Raw genomic sequence first — 23213 nt, 5'->3', positions numbered from 1 at the left:
TCTACTAAAAATACAAAAAATTAGCTGGGTGTGATGGTGTGTGCCTGTAATCTCAGTTATTTGTGTGGCTGAGGCACAAGAATAGCTTGAACCTGGGAGGTGGAGGTTGCAGTGAGTCAAGATTGTGCCACTGCACTCCAGCCTCGGCAACAGAGCAAGAAAAAAAAAAAAATGATACCAGATGGAAAAAATATGTAGCACTGTTTACTGCATATATACATGAAAAATAAATTATAACAATGGCAAAGTACAGAATAAGAAAAATGAAAATATCACGTGTTAAGGGTTTTATATAATGAATAAGCTGATAAAACATAATTTAAGATATACTGTAATGAGCTAACCTATAAATTCTAGAGGAACCACTAAAAATTATAATTAATAATATCATAGTACAGATAAAGTAGAATAAAACATAATCAAAAGGGAGGAGAAAAAGGCAAAGAAAATTAAAAAAAGATGATGAAAATGAAAAAAAACAGCAAGATGGTAGGCTTACATCCAACCATAGTTATAAGTATATTAAAGGTAAATGACATAAACACTATAATTAAAAGGCAGAGATTGTCAAACATGATAAAAACAAGACAAACAATGTGGTATTTACAAAAAGCCCATTCTAAATACAAACAAAAGTATGGGTAAAAAAATACAAGAATGGCAAAAGATATACCATGAAAATACTAAATATACTATAAACAACTTTATGCCACAAAATTCAACAATGTAGATGAAATGTCCAAATTCCTAAAAGACACAAGTAACCAAAAATAACTCCAGAAGAGCAGAAAATCTGAATTCCTTATATCTATTAACTCAATTGTATTATTAAAAACTTCCTCAAAGAGAAAATTCCAGATGTACACCATTTGACTGGTAAATTTTATCAATTTTCTGAGGAATAAATAATATCAATCCCATACAAACTCTTTCAGAAATTAAAGGAGAAAAGAACACACCCCAAGTCTTTTTTTTTTTTTTTTAATTTTTTTTTGAGACGGAGTCTCGCTCTGTCACCCAGGCTGGAGTGCAGTGGCGCAATCTTGGCTCACTGCAAGCTCTGCCTCCCGGGTTCACGCCATTCTCCTGCCTCAGCCTCTCCGAGTAGCTGTGACTACAGGCGCCCGCCACCACACCTAGCTAATTTTTTTTTTTTTTGTATTTTTAGTAGACACAGGGTTTCACCGTTGTCTCGATCTCCTGACCTCATGATTCGCCCGCCTCGGCCTCCCAAAGTGCTGGGATTACAAGCTTGAGCCACCGCACCCAGCAACCCCAAGTCTTTTTAAAATGTTGGTATTTGCCTTATACCAAAGCCAAAAAAATAAATTACAGGAAAAGAGACCAAGCGCAATGGCTCAAGCCTGTAATCCCAGCACTTTGGGAGGCCAAGGTGGGCGGATCACCTGAGGTTAGGAGTTTGACACCAGCCTGACCAACATGGTGAACATGTGTATGATGTGATGCCTCACATGATACACAAAAATTAACATAGGTAAAATTATAGGTTGGTTGCAATGGCTCCCACCTGTAATCCCAGCACTTTGGGAGGCCAAGGTGGGTGGATTGCTTCAGCTCAGGAGTTTGAGACCAGCATGAAAAACATGGCAAAACCTCACATCTACAAAAAAATATATATATATACATATATATGCACATATATATATATACACATATATGTGTATATATATGTATATATACACATATATATGTGTACATATATACACATATATGTGTACATATATACACATATATGTGTGTATGTGTACACATATATATACACATATATGTGTATATATATGTACATATATATGTGTGTGTGTATATATATATATATATATATATATGACTTGGGTGTCATGGCCCACACCTGTAGTGCCAGCTATTCAGGAGGCAGAGGCAGGAGGATGGTTCAGGCCTAGGAAGTCAAGGCCACAGTGAGCTGAAATCAAACCACTGTACTATAGCCTGGGCAACACAGTAAGTCCTTGATATATATGTTATATATATATGTTATATATACGTTATATATGTTATATATACGTTATATATACGTTATATATGTTATATATACGTTATATATACGTTATATATGTTATATATACATTATATATACGTTATATATATTATATATGTTATATATATGTTATATATGTTATATATGTGTTATATATGTTATATATGTTAGATATGTTATCTATATGTTATCTATATGTTATCTATAGGTTTTATATATATAAAACAAAAGCACAAATAAAAGAAAAAATACAGTGGACTTTATCAAAATTAAAACTTTTGTCATAAAGACACTGTTCAGAAACTCAAGTTGCAAACAAAATACTAAGAGAAAATATCTATGGTACATATATCTGACAAAGCACTTGTATCAAAATACGTAATGAATTTTTAAAATCTCAATAGTAAGACAAACAACCTAATTTTAGAAAGGGTAGGTCTGCCGAGGGAGGTTCCAAGATGGCCAAATAGGAACAGCTCCAGTCTACAGCTCCCAGAGTGAGCGACGCAGAATATGGGTGATTTCTCCATTTCCAACTGAGGTACTGGATTCATCTCACTGGGGCTTGTCGGACAGTGGGTGCAGCACACCAAGTGTGGGCTGAAGCATGGTGGGGCATCGCCTCACCCAGGAAGTGCAAGGGGTGGTAAAATTCTCTTTCCTAGCCAAGGGAAGCTGTGACAGATGGTACCTGGAAAATCAGGACACTCCCATCCTAATACTGCGCTTTTCCAATGGTCTTAGCAAACGGCACACCCGGAGATTATATCCTGTGCCTGGCTCAGAGGGTCCCACGCCCATGGAGCCTCACTCACTACTAGCAGAGCAATCTGAGATCGAACCGCAAGACAGCAGTGAGGCTGGGGGAGGGGCGTCCACCACTGCTGAGGCTTGAGTAGGTAAACAAAGTGGCTGGAAAGCTCCAACTGGGTGGAGCCCACCGCAGATCAAGGAGGCCTGCCTGCCTCTGTAGACTCCACCTCTGGGGCTACAGCATATCTGAACAAAAGGCAGCAGAAACTTCTACAGACTTAAACGTCCCTGCCTGACAGCTTTGAAGAGAGTAGTGGTTCTCCCAGCACGCAGCTTGAGATCTGAGAACAGACAGACTGTCTTCTCCAGTGGGTCCCTGACCCCTGAGTAGCCCAACTGGGAGGTACCTCCCAGTAGGGGCCATATGACACCTGATACAGCGGGTGCCCCTCTGAGATGAAGCTTCCAGAGGAAGGATCAGGCAGCAACATTTGACGTTCTGCAATATATGCTGTTCTGCAGCCTCCACTGGTGATACCCAGGCAAACAGGGTCTGGAGAGGACCTCCAGCAAACTCCAACAGACCTGCAGCTGAGGGTCCTGACTGTTAAGAAGGAAACCTAACAAACAGAAAGGACATCCACACCAAAACACCAACTGTATGTCACCATCATAAAAGAACAAAGGTAGATAAAACCACAAAGATGGGGAGAAAGCAGAGCAGAAAAGCTGAAAATATTAAAAATCAGAGTGCCCCTTCTCCTCCAAAGGAATGCAGCTCCTCAACAGCAAAAGAACAAAGCTGGACAGAGAATGACTTTGACGAGCTCAGAGAAGAAGGAATCAGATCGTCGGTAATAGCAAACTTCTCTGAGCTAAAGGAGGATGTTTGAACCCATTGCAAAGAAGCTAAAAACCTTGAAAAAAGATTAGACGAAGGGCTAACTAGAATAAACAGCACAGAGAGGACCTTAAGTGACCTGATGGAGTGGAAAACCATGGCACGAGAACTATGTGACGAACGCACAAGCTTTAATAGCCAATTTGATCAAGTGGAAGAAACAATATCAGTGATTGAAGATCAAATGAATGAAATGAGGCAAGAAGAGAAGTGTAGAGACAAAAGAGTAAAAAGAAACGAACAAAGCCTCCAAGAAATATGGGACTATGTGAAAAGACCAAATCTACATCTGATTGGTGTACCTGAAGGTGACAGGGAGAATGGAACCAAGTTGGAAAACACTCTGCAGGATACTATCCAGGAGAACTTCCACAATCTAGCAAGGCAGGCCAACATTCAAATTAAGGAAATACAGAGAATGCCACAAAGATACTCCTCAAGAAGAGCAACTCCAAGACACATAATTGTCAGATTCACCAAGGTGGAAATGAAGGAAAAATGTTAAAGACAGCCACAGAGAAGGGTCAGGTTACCCACAAAGGGAAGCCCATCAGACTAACAGCTGATCTCTCTGCAGAAACTCTACAAGCCAGAAGAGAGTGGGGGCCAATATTCAACATTCTTAAAGAAAAGCATTTTCAACCCAGAATTTCATATCCAGCCAAACTAAGCTTCATAAGTGAAGAAGAAATAAAATCCCTTACAGACAAATACTGAGAGATTTTGTCACCACCAGGCCTGCCTTACAAGAGTTCCTGAAGGAAGCAATAAACATGGAAAGCAACAACTGGTACTGGCCACTGCAAAAACATGCCAAATTGTAAAGACCATCAATGCTAGGAAGAAACTGCATCAACTAACAAGCAAAATAACCAGTTAACATCATAAGGACAGGATAAAATTCGCACATAACAATATTAACCTTAAGTGTAAACAGGCTAAATGCTCCAATTAAAAGACACAGACTGGCAAATTGGATAAAGAGTCAAGACCCATCAGTGTGCTGTATTCAGGAGACCCATCTCACGTGCAGAGACACACATAGGCTCTAAATAAAGGGATGGAGGAAGATCCACAAAGCAAATAGAAAACAGAAAAAAAGGCAGGGGTTGCAATCCTAGTCTCTGATAAAACAGACTTTAAACCAACAAAGATCAAAAGAGACAAACAAGGCCATTATATAATGGTAAAGGGATCAATTCAACAAGAAGAGCTAACTATCCTAAATATATATGCACCCAATACAGGAACACCCAGATTCATAAAGCAAGTCCTTAGAGACCTACAAAGAGACAGACTTCCACACAATAATAATAGGAGAATTTAACACCCCACTGTCAACATTAGACAGATCAACAAGACAGAAAGTTAACAAGGATATACAGGAATTGAACTCAGCTCTGCACCAAGCAGACATAATAGACATCTAAGGAACTCTCCACCCCAAATCAACAGAATGTACATTCTTTTCAGTGCCACATCACACTTATTCCAAAATTGACCACATAATTGGAAGTAAAGCACTCCTCAGCAAATGTAAAAGAACAGAAATTATAACAAACTGTCTCTCAGACCACAGTGCAATCAAACTAGAACTCAGGACTAAGAAACTCACTCAAAACCGCTCAACTACTTGGAAACTGAACAACCTGCTCCTGAATGACTAATGGGTACATAACGAAATGAAGCCAGAAATAAAGATGTTCTTTGAAACCAATGAGAACAAAGACACAACATACCAGAGTCTCTGGGATACATTTAAAGCAGTGTGTAGAGGGAAATTTATAGCACTAAATGCCCACAAGACAAAGCAGTAAAGATCTAAAATGGACACCCTAACATCACAATTCAAAGAACTAGAGAAGCAAGAGCAAACACATTCAAAAGCTAGCAGAAGGCTAGAAATAACTAAGATCAGAGCAGAACGGAAGGAGATAGACACACAAAAAAATCCTTCAAAAAATCAATGAATCCAGGAGCTGGTTTTTTGAAAAGATCAACAAAATTGATAGACGCTAGCAAAACTAATAAAGAAGAAAAGAGAGAAGAATCAAATAGACAAAATAAAAAATGATAAAGGGGATATCACCACCGATCCCACAGAAATACAAACTACCATCAGAGAATACTATAAACACCTCTACGCAAATAAACTAGAAAATCTAGAAGAAATGGATAAATTCCTCAACACATACACTCTCCCAAGACTAAACCAGGAAGAAGTTGAATCTCTGAATAGACCAATAACAGGCTCTGAAATTGAGGCAATAATTAATAGCTTACCAACCAAAAAATGTCCAGGACCAGATGGATTCACAGCCGAATTCTACTAGAGGTACAAAGAGGAGCTGGTACCATTCCTTCTGAAACTATTCCAAGCAATAGAAAAAGAGGGAATCCTCCCTAACTCATTTTATGAGGCCAGCATCATCCTGATACCAAAGCCTGGCAGAGACACAACAAAAAAAGAGAATTTTAGACCAATATCCCTGATGAACATCGATGCAAAAATCCTCAATAAAATACTGGCAAACCAAATCCAGCAGCACATTCAAAAGCTTATCCACCATGATCAAGTGGGCTTCATCCCTGGGATGCAAGGCTGGTTCAACATACACAAATCAATAAATGTAATCCATCATATAAACAGAACCAAAGATAAAAACCACATGATTATCTCAGTAGATGCAGAAAAGGCCTTTGACAAAATTCAACAACGCTTCATGCTGAAAACTCTTAATAAATTAGGTATTGATGGGACATATCTCAAAATAAGAAGAGCTATCTATCACAAACCCACAGCCGATATCATACTGAATGGGCAAAAACTGGAAGCATTCCCTTTGAAAACTGGCACAAGACAGGGATGCCCTCTCTCACCACTCCTATTCAATATAGTGTTGGAAGTTCTGACCATGGCAATCAGGCAGGAGAAGGAAATAAAGGGCATTCAGTTAGGAAAAGAGGAAGGCAAATTGTCCCTATTTGCAGATGACATGATTCTATATCTAGAAAACCCCATTGTTTCAGCCCAAAATCTCCTTAAGCTCATAGGCAACTTCAGCAAAGTCTCAGGATACAAAATCAATGTGCAAAAATCACAAGCATTCTTATACACCAATAACGGACAGAGAGCCAAATCATGAGTGAACTCTCATTCACAGCTGCTTCAAAGAGAATAAAATACCTAGGAATCCAACTTACAAGGGACGTGAAGGACCTCTTCAAGGAGAACTACAAACCACTGCTCAATGAAATAAAAGAGGATACAAACAAATGGAAGAACATTCCATGCTCATGGGTAGGAAGAATTAATATCGTGAAAATGGCCATACTGCCCAAGGTAATTTATAGATTCAATGCCATCCCCATCAAGCCACCGATGACTTTCTTCACAGAATTGGAAAAAACTACTTTAAAGTTCATATGGAACCAAAAAAGAGCCTGTGTTGCCAAGACAATCCTAAGCCAAAACAGCAAAGCTGGAGGTATCACGCTACCTGACTTCAAACTATGCTACAAGGCCACAGTAACCAAAACTGCATGGTACTGGTACCAAAACAGAGATATAGATCAATGGAACAGAACAGAGCCCTCAGAAATAATGCCGCATATCTACAATCATCTGATCTTTGACAAACCTGACAAAAACAAGAAATGGGGAAAGGATTCCCTATTTAATAAATGGCGCTGGGAAAACTGGCTAGCCATATGTAGAAAGCTGAAACTGGATCCCTTCCGTACACCTTACACAAAAATTAATTCAAGATGGATTAAAGACTTAAATTCTAGACCTAAAACCATAAAAACCGGAGAAGAAAACCTAGGCAATACCATTCAGGACATAGGCATGGGCAAGGACTTCATGTCTAAAACACCAAAAGCAATGGCAACAAAAGCCAAAATGGACAAATGGGATCTAATTAAACTAAAGAGCTTCTGCACAGCAAAAGAAACTATCATCAGAGTGAACGGGCAACCTACAGAATGGGAGAAAATTTTTGCAATCTACTCATCTGACAAAGGGCGAATATCCAGAATCTACAATGAACTCAAACAAATTTACAAGAAAAAAACAACCCCATCAAAAAGTGGGTGACGGATATGAACAGACACTTCTCAAAAGAAGACATTTATGCAGCCAACAGACACATGAAAAAATGCTCATCATCACTGGCCATCAGAGAAATGCAAATCAAAACCACAATGAGATACCATCTCACACCAGTTAGAATGGCTATCATTAAAAAGTCAGGAAACAACAGGTGCTGGAGAGGATGTGGAGAAATAGGAACACTTTTACACTGTTGGTGGGACTGTAAACTAGTTCAACCATTGTGGAAGTCAGTGTGGTGATTCCTCAGGGATCTAGAACTAGAAATACCATTTGACCCAGCCATCCCATTACTGGGTATATACCCAAAGGATTATAAATCATGCTGCTATAAAGACACATGCACACGTATGTTTATTGTGGCACTATTGACAATAGCAAAGACTTGGAACCAACTCAAATATCCAACAATGATAGACTGGATTAAGAAAATGTGGCACATATACACCATGGAATACTATGCAGCCATAAAAAAGGATGAGTTCATGTCCTTTGTAGGGACATGGATGAAGCTGGAAACCATCATTCTCAGCAAACTATCCCAAGGACAGGAAATCAAACACCACATGTTCTCACTCATAGGTGGGAATTGAACAATGAGAACACTTGGACACAGGGTGGGGAACATCACACACCGGGGCCTGTCGTGGGGTGGGGCAAGGGGGGAGGGATAGCATTAGGAGATATACCTAATATAAATGATGAGTTAATGGGTTCAGCATACCAACGTGGCACATGTATACTTATGTAACAAACCTGCACGTTGTGCACATGTACCCCAGAAGTTAAAGTATAAAAAGAAAAAAAAAACAGATGTCTGGATAGTTATATGACATTAGCCATGTATATATGCCAGCAACATGATATCCAAAAAAGAAAGGGTAGATTATTTGAACATATGCTTCACAATAGAAGATATAGTAATGCTCAATAAGCATATTAAAAAATGTTCAACATCCTTAGTCATCAGGAAAATGCAAATTTAAACTACAATAAGATGCCACTACACACACATTACAGCAGATAACATTTATTATTATTACTTTTTTATACAAGGTATTTCTCTGTTGTGCAGGCTGGAGTGCAGTGGTGCAATTATGGCTCACTGTAGCCTCCACCTCCTATGATGAAGCATCTTCCTACCTTACCTCCTGAGTAGCTAGGACTATAGGCATGTGCCATCACACCCAGCTATTTTTTTTTATTACTATCACTTTTAGTATTGATGAGGTCTCACTATGTTTCCCTGGCTGGTCTTGAACACCTGGGCTCAAGAGATCTTCCTGCCTCCGCCTCCAAAAGTGCTGAGATTACAGGTGTGAGGCACAGCACCCGGCCTAAAATTTAAATGTTGATAATATCAAGTGTTGGCAAGAATGTGGAATAACTGAAACGTTATAGATTGCTGTCAGGAGTGTAAAATGGTATAGCCATTTTGGAAAACTGCTTGGCAGTTTCTTAACTGTTAAATAGTTAAACATAAACTTATTCTGGGACCCAGCAATATCAAGCGAAACAATGTACACCTCCACAAAAAACTGTACATAAATATACATACATTACTCATCATAACCAAAAACTGTAACAACTCAAATGCCCATCAACAGGTAGATAAAGAAATAAATAAATACATGCACAATAGTCCCCCATTATTCTCAGGAGATGCATTCAAGACCCCCAGTGGATACCTGAAACCTCGAATAGTACCATACCCTTTATATGCTGTTTTTTCTTATACTTACGTACCTATGATAAAGTTTAATTTATAAATTAGGTACAGTAAAAGATTAACAAAGTAACCAATAATAAAATAGAATGTTTATAGCAACATACTGCAATAAAATTATATAAATGTGGTCTCTCAAAATATCTTAATTTTTTGGCAGGTAACTGAAACTACAGAAAGTAAAACCACGAATAAGTGGGAGACTATTGTAATGGAATACTACTCAGCAATAAGAAGGAATGAACTAATGTTGAACAAACTGAATGACTACTAGTACACTCCAGACTGTTCATTTATTTTTGTCTGATAGCTGTTCAATAGCTTATTAAAAAGAAAATGAGCCAAGCATAGTGGTGCACACCTGTAAGTAGCAGCTACTTGGGAGGCTGAGTCAGGAGCATTGCTTGACAGGTGTTCAAGGCTGTAGTATACACTGATCACACCTGTAAATAGCCACTGCACTCCAGCCTGGGTGACACAGTGAGACCCTGTCTCTTAAAAAAAGAAAAAAGAAAAAGTACCATACTTGACAATGATAATTACCCCCTATATAGGCTATATAAACAAATAGACCAGCAATTCCAGGGAAAGACAGCTTGAAAGAGAATCTGCACTACTATTATAATACTGGGGTGAGTGGATCATGCTACAGTCCCAGGTTTGGACAATCTAGAAAGATTTCAACATCTCTCTTCTTCTGAGTCTTTGGAAAAATGGAATTTTTATTTCTAGGGCTGCCAATTCACCAAAATGAACTACGAAACCCTAAATGAAAAATATGCAAGATACAAAATCAAGATATCTTCTGAATGAATTGTATTTAAAATAATATTTTCTAACTAAATATCACACCAAAAATGTTAAAGTAAATCAGAAGTATCTAATTAAAAGTTTACAAAATAAGTACAGAATGTAGTTGCCTTATACATACAGAAATGTCTACTGATTTCTGACATGACCATGCAATATGTGATTGTTTTCCTCTTAATAACATATTTGAAATAAAAAATATGCTGAAGATGTTTTATTAAAAGGCCAAATTCTTTGCTATGTGACATCCTATGGCTCAGGAATTTTAATTCTTTCTTTTGTTGACATATTCTTTTTGAGCTTCAAACACAGTATTTATGATCTGAAAAAGTACATGTACTTATTAGCCTTTTGTCAATTGTTTAGTATTACTTTACTTCCCCCTTAGAAGAGAGGAAAAGTGAAATACTCATTGATTTATCCAGATTTAATATTAATATCTTCCATGTTCATCAAGAATATGCAATATTATTTTCTAAGTACTATTGAATTTTAACTTTTTACCAGCAAAAATCTTTTTATGTGCCTTCTTTTCATATGACATATTTGTTATGCTCACTCTACCAAAGATTTGGCATAATGGTACTTCTTAATCAAAATGGATAAATACCCTCTTATTTAAAAAACCTACATACTTCAATATTGAGGTGGAAAAATATGTTTTACACCCAAACTAGAATCTTGTTATTAGATTTGGCTGCCTTTTTCTTATAAAAAGACCTGCTGTATTTAAAAAATTTGCTTTGATAGAGAATAGAAAAAGAGCTCTGTTATAAAAAACAAAGGCTTTTTAAAGGTAGTAGTGAACATAAATAATTGGCTTTTGTTCATTAGAGGCTAAATCTATTTTGTGGTTTGAAAGAGCTAAGAACAGATTGCTTCCCTCAGATTCTTAGCAAAGAAATGTTTTTGTCAATTAATATTCTTTGCTAAGAACAGTTTTTCCAGTGCTGTTTTTCAAATGGAATAATATTATAAATAGGCCTGTCCAGAGGACAATTCTTGGGCTTTTTTCTAAGATCTTAAGGTCTTAGAGCATAATAATTATGGCATGCCAGTTCAGAAGCATGGTAGAAAACAAAAAATCATGTTTCAAACAGGAAATGTACTAGGAGAAAAAGTTGCCATAGGTAGCCATTCTTTCAAATTAAATGAAAGGAACATCACCCACAAATTATGCCAGTCTTCCTCTTCTCATCAGGCTTTTGCCCAACATTTACATCCCAGGATGATAGCAGGAAAAGAGCAGGAAGCAAGGAATTGAGTGCCATTGCAAAAGGCCCAGAACTATAAGAACACAGCATTCCACTCACCCAGTGTTGTTCCCCTGCTTCAGCTTTATCCTCTTTTCCAGCCTGCCCTGAAGTCACTGCTTTATGAGTCAATAGCAATTACTCTGTGCCAGACACTATCCTAAGAGTCTTAGCTCTTTTAACTCATTAAATGCTCACAACAATGTTTGAGTAACACTGTTCTTCCCATTTTGCAGATAGAGAAACTATGATTCGAGATCATCCAGCTGCTGAGTGGAGAGACCAGATGCAAACCCAGGCAGTCTGGCTCCAACGCCCGCAAAGGTTTCCATTCTACCCTCTCTCAGTGAAGGGAGATGACTACATGTAGTGGCTCCTCAACAGGCATAGAAGAAGATCAGTCATTTTGTTTGTTTGTTTGTTTTTGTTTTTTTTTGTTTTTTTTAATAAACAGCTGCTCCCTTGTTAAGGTAGGGGTAAGGTCCTAGAGTTAGGGACAGGAAGGCAAGATGTAAGTAGGAGTAAAGGAGAAAGGCATATCTTCAACAACAACAAAAAAAAGAGTCACCCAGGCACAGTGGCTTACACCTGTAATCTCAGCACTTTGGGAATTGGGGTGGGAGGATCTCTTGGGAGTCCAGGGTGAGAGGATTCTGGCCAGAAGTTTGATACCAACGTGGGCAATATAGTGAGACCTCATCTCTACAAATAACAATAATGATAACAAAAATGATCAAGTGTAGTGGCCTGTGCCTGTGGTCCCAGCTACTTAGGAGGCTGAGATGGCGGGCTCATTTGAGCCTGGGAGACCAAGGCTGCAGTCAGCCATGATGGTGCCACTGCACTCCAGCCTGGGCGACAGAGCAAGTCTGTCTCAAAAAAAAAAACAGAAAAGGAAAAAAAGTGAAGGCAGGAGAAGTCTATTCAAACATAGCTTCTGGAAAACTGAAAACAAACAAGGGGATGAAAATAGACTTAAGGGCTACAGCAATGTGATAAACATTTTTGGGAAATTTCTTTCAAAATAAAAAAAATCAAAATATAGACTGAGATCATGTAGTATTTCATTTTATATGGAAATTAACCTAGGCCCAGGAAATATTTCTGCCCAACTGAGTCATTTTACAGATCGGTAAACACAGGGCCATAGAGATTGAATGCCCTGCCCAAGACTCGAGGAAGCAGGCAGGACAGGCAAGGCTACAAGCCAGCCACACCTCCTGACTTTGAGCTCAGTGCTCTTCCACCAACTATATTAAACACAATTTATCAACTTTTAAAACACAGAAGCTATAGTCAATAGGTTGCAATTCAATTTTAAGAACATAAAAAATAATTACAGTGTACTCATATCGAAGGTTGAATACAAAATACCTCAGGCTATCACCTTCTCAATAGCCAAATAACATTTTAGAGTAATAGTTAGATAAAGTAGTCATTTTTAAATATGAGGAGAATTCTTGGCATAACTGCACATTTTTTTCTTCTAATATTTTATCCATATAACATTTTCAAAATTTACATTATTCTAGACTTGGAAAATTTAGTCACATGCATACACACACACATATATATACAGCAAACATGGTGAAATGACTGAATCTTATTAATTTATTCTTCTCTATATGGAAAATCAAAAGGTTGAATAGAAAGGGATTTAAGCTGAGAGTTATTAGGCCAGTATTAATACTGATTTATAATCTCTAAGATTCCTCTAGCCCTAAAATTCTGTAATTTTAGAAAGCTCATAATTGAAAAAAATGGGATTAAAATATTAAATTTAAGCATTTGACTAATGAGATTATGACATACCAACTAAAGAAAATTATTTCTAGTGGTCTCAAAAAAAGGAAAAAAGGCTGGGTGCAGTGGCTTATGTCTGTAATCCCAGTACTTTGGGAGGCTGAGGTAGGAGGATTGCTTGAGCCCAGGAGCTCAAGACCAGCCTGAGCAACATAGGGAGACCTCATCTCTATAAAAAATAAACAAAATTGGCCAGGCATGGTGGCACATGCCTGTGGTCCCAGCCACTCAGGAGGGCTGAGGCAGGAGGATCACTTGAGCTGGGGAGGTTTAGACCGCAGGGAGCTGAGATCTTGCCACTGCATTCCAGCCTGGGTGACAGAGCGAGACCCTGTCTTGAAAAAAAAAAAAAGATTTACAAGAAGTTGAAGTTGATAAAATGCTGGTGATTATGTTATCTATGGGATTACAAATTATGTTAGTTAATAAAGAAATTTTTACTAATCTTAACAAATAGAAAGAAGGGGGGAAACAAAAAGTTAATGTAAAGTAGAAATAAGGAGTTCTTTCCTGATATAAACTCTTAGATACCAAAGCCCTCCGTGTTTATGCACACTAGCATAGGAACACTAGCATACTTATACAAAAATTCAGAAGCTTATATAGTTCACACTTTTTTTAAGTTTAAAGGTTAATAATGTTTGTGAGAAGTGGAGAAGTACATTAAACCTCATTTTCACAGATGTGGGAAAGAGACAATAAAAAAATAAGTGACTTTTCCAAGGCCCAACAGTAAATCATTAAATGCCTATGATTTTAAAAATCAAGTTTTCAATTGACCATAAAAATGAATTAATTCTGTGTGGGCAGATACTTTTCTTTTATCAAATTCTCTACATTATAGGGATTTCCTTGTCTTTCTTCCTATCGTGTTTTTCTTATTTATGTCCTACTTTTACATCATTTAGAAGTGTCCAAAGAAGGCCACTCCTCTCAATACCACTGGAGATTTCATTGACCTTTCTCAGTTTGAATCACAATAATGATCACTGTCTCTGATAATCAGTGTGTCTGAGATTCAAATTTATTGGAGCTAAATGATTTAAGTGATCTTTAAGACAAAGAAAAAAGCAAAAGAACAAGATTAAAATATAGTCTTTCAGAGACTTACGTTTAGTAATTAGGGTTGACAGAAGAGAAAAAACTAAAACGACAACAAAGTACACAAATGGCAGGGAAAGAATAAACATTTTATCTAAAGATATTCTACTAAAACTTTGAGGTCTCATTCACACATCTCTATAACTAACACTTTTAAGGATATATTTCCAAATTTATTTATTTTAAATTCTTTAAGTGTAATCTTGTTCTAAATTATGTATATTATAAAATACAAATACAGAAAATCTATAAGTACAAGAAAAAAGATATATAGTATGGATATATGTAGTATAGACAATTCGAATAAATGTTAGTGAAAATTATGTGATGGACTATGCTTCACTACTTGAAAATCTTGGTTTAATGGTTGGTCATAGAAGAATTCAAACTCTAAGGACAGTTCACCCCCATACTTGGCTTTAATGAATATAGGCATTAAAATAGACACTGGAAAAATATGGAAGAAGTACAAAATAGGCTTTATGTAATCAATTATGATACTCAAATTTCAATTCCAGGGCTGGGCGCTATGGCTTACACCTGTAATCCCAACACTCTGGGAGGCCAAAATGGGAGGATCACTTGAGGCCAGGGGTTTAAGACCAGCCTGGGCAACATAGTGAGACCACATCTCTACAAAAAAAAAAAAATGTAAAAATTAGCCAGGCATGGTGGCACATACCTGTAGTCCCAGCTACTCAGGAGGCTGAGGCAGGATTGCTTGACCCCAGGAGTTTAAGACTGCAGTGAACTATGGTCACACCACAGCAGTCTAGCTATCTGACAGGGCAAGACCTTGTCTCAAAATAAATAAATAAATAAATAAATTCCATCCACCAATTATGCAAAGATTGTAATTTAGTCTTTTTCTCTAGTAAATTTCTGGCTTCTCTGAGGTCAACTAGTTTTCCTCACAAAGTTTTTTTTAACGTTTAACAGCTGGGTTCTGAGCCACTGAAATGCCATTAGGAATATTTTTAATCATATTAGAAAATGTTTTCAAATTTATTAAGTGTTCATATAATGGAGTTTTAAGATGTGTTTATGCCATTATTTTTAAAGTTTTTTATTTATAATAGCTTTATTGGGGTCTAATTTACAATTCATAAAATACACCCATTAGAACTGTATTATTTTTAATAAATGTATTGTTGTGGAACCATTACCACTATCCACTTTTAGGACACTAACATCACCAGAAAACATTCAGTCATAACCACTTGTATTAAATCCTCCCATCCCAGTCTAAGGTAATCACTGATCTGTCTTCTATCTCCACATTTTTTCCCTTTTTGCGAGTTTCATATAAATAGTACCATACAAATGAGGCCTCTTGTCTGGCTTTTTTTCTCTTGGCATAATATTTTGGAGGTTTATCCATATTGTACCATGTATCAGTAGTTCATTATTTTTAGAGATGAATAGTATTGAGTATGCCATGTTTTGTTTTGTCAATCATCAGGTAATAAATATTTAGATTATTTCCAATGTTTTGCTATTATTAACAATATTGCTACCGTTCGTGTAAAAGTCTGTGTGGACATACATATTTATTTCTATTGAAGTAAGGTTGCTGGGTCATATGGTATAAGTTTATATTTATATATATGACTTTTTCTTTTTTAAAGAGACTAGGCCTCTCTACATTGCATAGACGGACGTGCAGTGGTATCGATAGGTGCAATCCCACTACTGATCAGCACAGGAGTTTTGACCTGTTCTGTTTCCAACCTGAGCTGCTTCACCTTTCCTGAGGCAACCTGGTGGTCCTTTCTTCCCAGGAAGTCACCATATTGATGCATAACAGTACAGACACCTGATCAGCATAGTGCTGGGATTACAGGCATGAGCCACTGCACCCGGCCTGTATTTCCATTTTAAAATTGACTTCTCAATTCCTATAAAAATGCTTGCTAAGATATTGATAGAGATGACGTTTAATCTATAGATCAGAGGTCTTATGCTTGTTTTCTAAAATTTATTCTTAAATATTGTCTTCTTTCTCATGTTATTGTAAGTGGAACTGGATTTTTTTGGTCTTTTTTTGTTTGTTTTTCTGAGATGGAGTCCTGCTCTGTCACCCAGGCTGGAGTGCAGTGGCGCAATCTCAGCTCACTGCAACCTCCGCCTCCCAGGTTCAAGCAATCCTCCAGCTTCAGCCTCCTAAGTAGCTGGGATTACAGGTGCCCGCCACCACACCTGGCTAATTTTTGTATTTTTAGTAGAGACAGCATTTCACCATGTTGGCCAGGCTGCTCTTGAACTTCTGACTTTGTGATCTGCCCGCCTCAGCTTCCCAAAGTGCTGGGATTACAGGCATGAGCCACTGTTCCCGACCGGAACTGTTTTTTTAAATTTTCAGATTCCTAGTTCCTAGTTCCTAGCATATAAAAATACAACTGACTTCTATATATTGATCTTGTATTTTGTGACCTTGTTAAATTCATTTATTAGGTCCTAGTAGGATTTTTTATGTATAAGATCAAGTAATCTGTAAATAAAGATAGCTTTTTCCTTTCCAATCAATATGCCTTTGATTTTTCTTCCTTGTTACACTAGCTAGAACCTCCAGTAAAATGTTGACTAGAAGAGATAAGAATGGACATCCTTATTTTATTCTCCCATCCAAGTACTAATGAGCTCTGTCCCTTCTTGCCCTCCTTGGTTTCTTTTTTTTTTTTTTTTTTTTTTTTTTTCTGAGACAGTCTCGTTCTGTCACCCAGGCTGGAGTGCAGTGGCAGGATCTCGGCTCACTGCAGCCCCCACCTCCCGGGTTCAAGCAATTCTCCCTGCCTCAGCCTTTCGAGTAGCTGGCACTATAGGCACCCACCACCATGCCAAGCTAATTTTTGTATTTTTAGTAGAGATGCCATTTTGCTATGTTGGCCAGGCTCGTCTTGAACTCCTGACCTGAGGTGATCTGCCTGCCTTGGCCTCCCAAAGTGCTGGGATTATAGGCATGAGCCACCATGCCCAGCCCCTCCCTACTTTCTGAGATCAGACATCAGGTATGTTCAAGGTGGTATGGCCATATACTTTATTCTCAGACTTAGAAGGAAAGCATGGAGTCTTTCACCATAAATATGTTGTTATCCATTGGTATTCATAGATGCACTTTATCACACTGACAAAGTTCCTTTCTATTCTTAGTATGTTGCGCATTTTACCATGAATCGGTGTTGTATCTTGTCAATTGCTTTTTCTGGCACATATTGTCATCTTCATTTTTTTTTTTTTGTATTTTAAAAATTCACTTAACTACAGAAAAATGTGGCAGTTCCTGACAAGATGATGTATTAGTAGGTACTGTTGTCTTGCTGTCCTGATCCAACCCCAGAGATGTACAGAAAATAACAATAAACAGTGGCCCAGGGATGTAAAGGGCCAGGCATCATGGCTGAAGGATAGAGTGGGGGCAGATATTTTTTGAATGATTTATTTTCTCTCTGCTACTGCTTTAATAAGCTTCTTTCTACCTCTATGAAGCATACAAAGAGCTCTGAAATTAAGGAAATAATGAGGTCATATTTTCTGAGGATTTATTTTAGAAGAACTTCAGATCTAGCATTTTACAACAGCCCTCTACTGTGGTGATCATTTGATGACCCAGTGTTAGCATTGAGTAAAGAGCTGCTTTCCAACTGGAGATGATGGGTGACTTGCCAGGTGCCCTGCATCTGTCTGACAACCTTCTTTGAGCTTTGCACAAAACTGCTGGCTGTATGGGATCTGTCAGAAATTAGCACACGTCCAACATAGGTCCACTTATGGTTAAGTGTCACCTTCATTTTGAAGAACAGTTTTGCTAGATATAGAATTCTTGATTGACAGGTTTTTTCTTTCAGCATTTTGAATATGTCCTTTTACTATCCTCTAGTTTCTTTTGTTTCTAATGAGAGGTCAGCTGTTAATTTTACTGTGATTCCCTTGTGTAAAATGAGTTATTTTCTTGCTGCCTCAAAATTTTCTTGTTATTTTTGTCTTTCAGCAGGCTAAGATGTATCTAGCTGTGCCTCTCTTTATTCTACTTGGTGTTTGCTGAGTGTCTTTGATGTGTGGATTAAGATTTTAAACAGATTGGGGAAGTTTTAGGACATTGCTTCTTCAAATATTTTTTCTATACCCTTCTATCCCTCCTTTCCTCCTGGGGCTCCCAGCATAAATTGGTATACTTTGATTCTGTCCCACAAGTCCCAGCAGCTTTGTTCATTTTTCTTCAATCTTTCTTCTATTCTTTAGGTTGGATAGTTTCTATTAGTCTGTCTTCAAGTTCACTGATTTCTTGTTCTGCCATCACAAATTTGCTATGGAACCCATACAGCAGATTTTTAAATTGTTATATTTTTCAACTCTAAAATTTTAAATTTCTTTTTCATAGTTTCTATTTCTCTATTTAGGGTCCATATTTGTTGAGTCATTTCATCTTTAAGTTTTAAAACATACTTACACTAGCTGTTTTGAATTAGTTGTATGCTAAATAAAACAAGTGGGGCCACTTAGAGTATCTCATGGCTGATTATTTTCCTGAATTTCAGTCGCACTTTCCTGTTTTTATGCAGGTCTCATAATTTTTGTTGAAAATTCAGTATTTTAAATAAAATATTGTAGCAATTTTGGATGACATCTGATTTTCCTCCTGAGAAATTTTTAAATTGCTGGAACTTAAACATCAGAGTTTATTTCTCCTGCATTGTATAACCACTGATGTCTCTAATAAATTATTTTTATTTTCCAGCCTGATTCCTAAAATGTGTAATAGAAATACAAGTTCCAATATTTTCTTCCCATACCAATGATGTGCCAAAATGATTCTACCCTGAAAAAACAATTATATCACTAATTCTCTCAAAGTTCTTCTCTTATCTTCAACTTGAAAGGATGAGAACAGATTGTTGAGGAATAAAGGGCTTTGATATGGGAGAGTCGGGGGTAGAGACACCGCACTAAAAAAAATTCTTTTGCCTAACTCAGGTTGGCAACAATTTGATACTAGATAGGTAATTCATTTTCTACTATTTACTTATTAAAAAAAACTTTAGGCTGTTACTCTTCATAGTTCATCAAGTCATAATATCTGTTTTCTTTTGTTGTAAAATATTTGCATAATTTGTAAATGAAGCCTTGGATAGCAAGGAACAGGGACTCGCTAAAGGCAAACAAGGAAAAGAACGGAGTAGGGATGATCACAGGAAACCAAAATCTCACAAAACAAAAAGAAAATGAAGTTTATTTAAGTATGACCTTATGAGGAGAATAGTGTAAGGAAGGAAAAACACTTTTCCTCTATCCTCTTAGGTTCAATGTCTGAGAATTAAACTGATAAAAGACAGACTGACAAGAGAAAAAACATTTAATTACATATGTACACAAAGGCTTCACAAATAAATGTGACTCAAGGAGGCAATTAGAATTTTTGACCTATACCATCTTAACAGAAGTGATTAAGTATGAAGAGGCTACACAAAGGAAAGGGGGTATGGGGTTTCCTGTGGAGAACAGGGGTGAGGGGGGGAAGTTAGGAAAGGTGCTAGGAAATGTATGATAAATAAGGGTTGTCTAGTAAGGTGTGTTATATGCATAAGTGTCCTCTCCAGTAATGAGACATTTCCAAGTAGATCCTTTCCTGGTAGTAGAGAGGCAGACAACTTTATAAATGGAAATTTATGGCCTACTTTTAGACAGAAAAGCAGGAGGCAAAAAGAGTTTTTCTTGTATCTGCTATTTCTCAATTGCTTTCAGCTCAAAATATTCCTTATGCCAAAATGGCACATTTTGGGGTAGGCATATTGTGGTCCCTTCAATAAGAACCCAGAAAACATCAGGACCAAGACAGCTGCTCTCTCTGGTTCTCTTGTTCTCTCAATTTCAAATTCCCCAGAAAATAATCTGATTGGCATCATCACCAGTTAGGGGTCAATGGTTAGGCAATGGATTGGCTACATGGGTCAGGTCTCCACAGGGGCTGATGCCATGCCAGGTGCATTGTTATGAGGTATGCAGGGCTGCCTCCTTCAAGGGCTGTGGATATACGTACTAGGAAGCATGTCTATTACACATACCAGATGTTTGATGCCATTCTGATTTTATGAAGTTGTTAAAATCTCATGACCCCACTGTTTTCCAAGAGACAGAACAACCTAGAAGTTTCACATACCAAAAAAAGTAACCCTTAACTTGCTTAGCAAAGCTGAGTTTCAAAACCTCTATTCTGCTCTATCATACTTTATCTGATTTTTCCACATTGTACAGCTAATCCCAACTTTTCCTAATTTTCTCCCAACATCCTGATTCCAATTTTTTATTGTTCAAAGTCAAGTTCTTCCAAGAACTAAACAAAGGACTAATAAATATTGGCTTTTCTTAGTGTGGGAGGTGCTTCAGTAGTTTAAGGCAGTGAGGGACACAGTCATGATCATGATGTGGATCCTATCCCTTAGGGGAAAAGGCTCACACAAAAATAACCACACCATGGGATATAGAGTGTCAAGGGTCACAATACAGTAAGAAAGAACTCACCCTCTCAAGAAGGGGGAAGTCCAGGAAACTTTCAGAAAGTTTTTACAGGTAATTTTTATTAGGCAGAGCCATGGGAGGATTTGTATAATATATGCAGAGGATGGGGAATGGGGTGGGGCTCAGCCAATCCTGAAACCACCAGAACCACCTGAGCAGAACTATTATTAAGCCCTAGCAACCCTTCTCAGGCCCCGCTTATTCCATTACTCTCTTTCCCTCCTTTGCCACCCACCTCTGTTTTAACATTCCTCTTTAAAAAGAAAACCCCAAAATTATCAGTATTGGTGTACTTTTTGAAGATTTTATCTTCACCTCCCCCACTCCTCCATAGACACCCAGGTATGACAAGAGACTCAGTGCTCCTGCTTCCTCCTATGCCTTGCCGCCTCTGCTATGCTTCTCAGGTAATTTACCACTAACCTTTAGGGGATAATACGAAAAGAATAAACATTGGGAAGTTACAAAGTTTTCGTAATCTTAAAAGTTTCAGGTTGACTTATTTCTGAGCTGGTAATTGAAAAGTTGTTTGGATTTCTGCTGTTTACTTTTGTTCTTGAGGGTGGAGTCACCAGACCTCTTAATATTGTAACCTTGCCCTGGGCCCCAGTGTCAGCCTGAGCTCAGGCCCTCTCCCCACCCCTACTTCCCAGCACTTTTCCCAAGGTGGCCAGGCTAGCAGTTTAAATCATCCTCTTCTCAAGCCAGTCATTTGCATTTCTGTGGATCCTCAGGCTAGGCAACAGTGGTTTCATTCCTTCACTGTAAATCTGGAATTGGGCCATTCCAACTTGGAGGCAAAGGACATTTTTGTAGGAGAGAACTTAATTGGCAAAATAAGCTAGGATTTTGAGGAGAAAGAGCACAATCTTCAAAATCATTTCAGTTGTATTCAAGGGCCAAAACATTGGCAACAAAGTAGAAACCTCAAGAAATTCCTTTCAGACAGTTTCTTGGTGAAAAGAAAGGCCAGTAGATAGAGATGGTGGTAGGGTAGAAGGAAGGTGGTTTTACCAAAAGCCAGATATTTGGAAGGCTTAGGAAAATTCTTTGGAGGAGAGGGTGTAACACATCATGTAAGAGAGAAATTATAATCAATAGAGCAAAATCCTGGTAGAGAGAAGATGGCTCATGTTTAGGAGCATAAGTGGAGTATGAGCCTTGAAGAGAAATGTGGACACTCTTCTCAGCCATGACTGAAGGAGGTGAAGATGTGTGAAAACCAGGACTGAGGTTTAGGAAAGTTAAGTTGAGGAACCTCATGGTGGATCCTTCAGTAGAGTACGAGGCAAGATCATTTGCAGAAGTGGAGGAAAACCATGTAAAGTGGGGGCTTGAGGAGAGCAGACATTGGACAGGTTTGGAAGTGGCCTGGATAATGTTCCTGGATAAGTGTTCCAGATAATCATCCTCCTGATGAGGAAAGGAACTGAGAATCAGTGAAGACACAGCCAAGTCTGAATAGCATGAACTTTTAGTGGAATAAAGTGATTCTTTAACCTTATCTAGCAATGCTTAGTAGCGCAGGAGCAAGTTCAAAAGAAACCTTTCAACTAAACACAAAAATAAAAAAATTAATGTGGAGTGGCAACTTATTTCAGAGGACATTATTCATGGTGGATTTCAGTAACATTTTAATTATGACAAACATGAAATCTACAATATCAAAATAGTCATCTGAGAAAAACACACACACAAAAAGACTATTGGAGCAATAATCTTTTTTTTTCTTCTTTCTATGCTAGCCTAAGGCAAGAGAAAAGGAAAGACCCATTTTTCCTTTCCATTAGACACATCTTCCATTCATTTGATGTTATTGAAATTTAAAAAAAGCAAAATCATTGGTATCTTTTCATTAAACATGTGTCTCATATAACAATTTGCGGTTTACTTTTTCTGTTCTATAAACAAAAACACACATTAAAAAGCCAGAAGAAGTAAAAAACAGCCTATTTCCATGATGGCCAGCCATGGCACAGCACTTCCTGGCCCCTGCTGGTCCCTTCTCAATTCTGAAAATATTTAGGGGGAACATACACACATTCACCCATTTTGTTCCACAGTCCTACCCTGTGTAGGACTGTCAACTAAGTTCACATTTTACTACAAATGTGGAGAGATTTTTTTTTTTTCCAATCAAGGCACCTATTAACATTTCTTAGGTTACATCTTTGTAATCTTCAATCATAGTAAGATAAAAACCAGTAGCAAAGCATATCACC

General features: G+C 37.7%; 1 protein-coding gene across 11 annotated transcripts in view; it reads right to left on the bottom strand.

The window, feature by feature from the left end:
• Positions 1–23213, bottom strand: part of CCDC148 (coiled-coil domain containing 148) — a 315736-nt gene that overhangs the window by 290998 nt on the left and 1525 nt on the right. Inside the window, exon 1 of one of the 11 annotated variants that reach the window (XM_055292049.2) lies at positions 9873–10014. The exons of the other annotated variants lie outside the window; for them this stretch is intronic. The gene's annotated coding sequence lies outside the window, so the exon portion shown is untranslated. Of the gene's footprint in view, positions 1–9872; positions 10015–23213 lie in introns of those variants that run through there. 11 annotated transcript variants of the gene reach the window in all.

Source organism: Symphalangus syndactylus, chromosome 9, assembly GCF_028878055.3.
Source record: "Symphalangus syndactylus isolate Jambi chromosome 9, NHGRI_mSymSyn1-v2.1_pri, whole genome shotgun sequence".
NCBI lineage: Eukaryota > Metazoa > Chordata > Mammalia > Primates > Hylobatidae > Symphalangus > Symphalangus syndactylus.
Note: the sequence above shows the minus strand (reverse complement) of the source record. Positions and strands in the feature narration are given on the sequence as shown.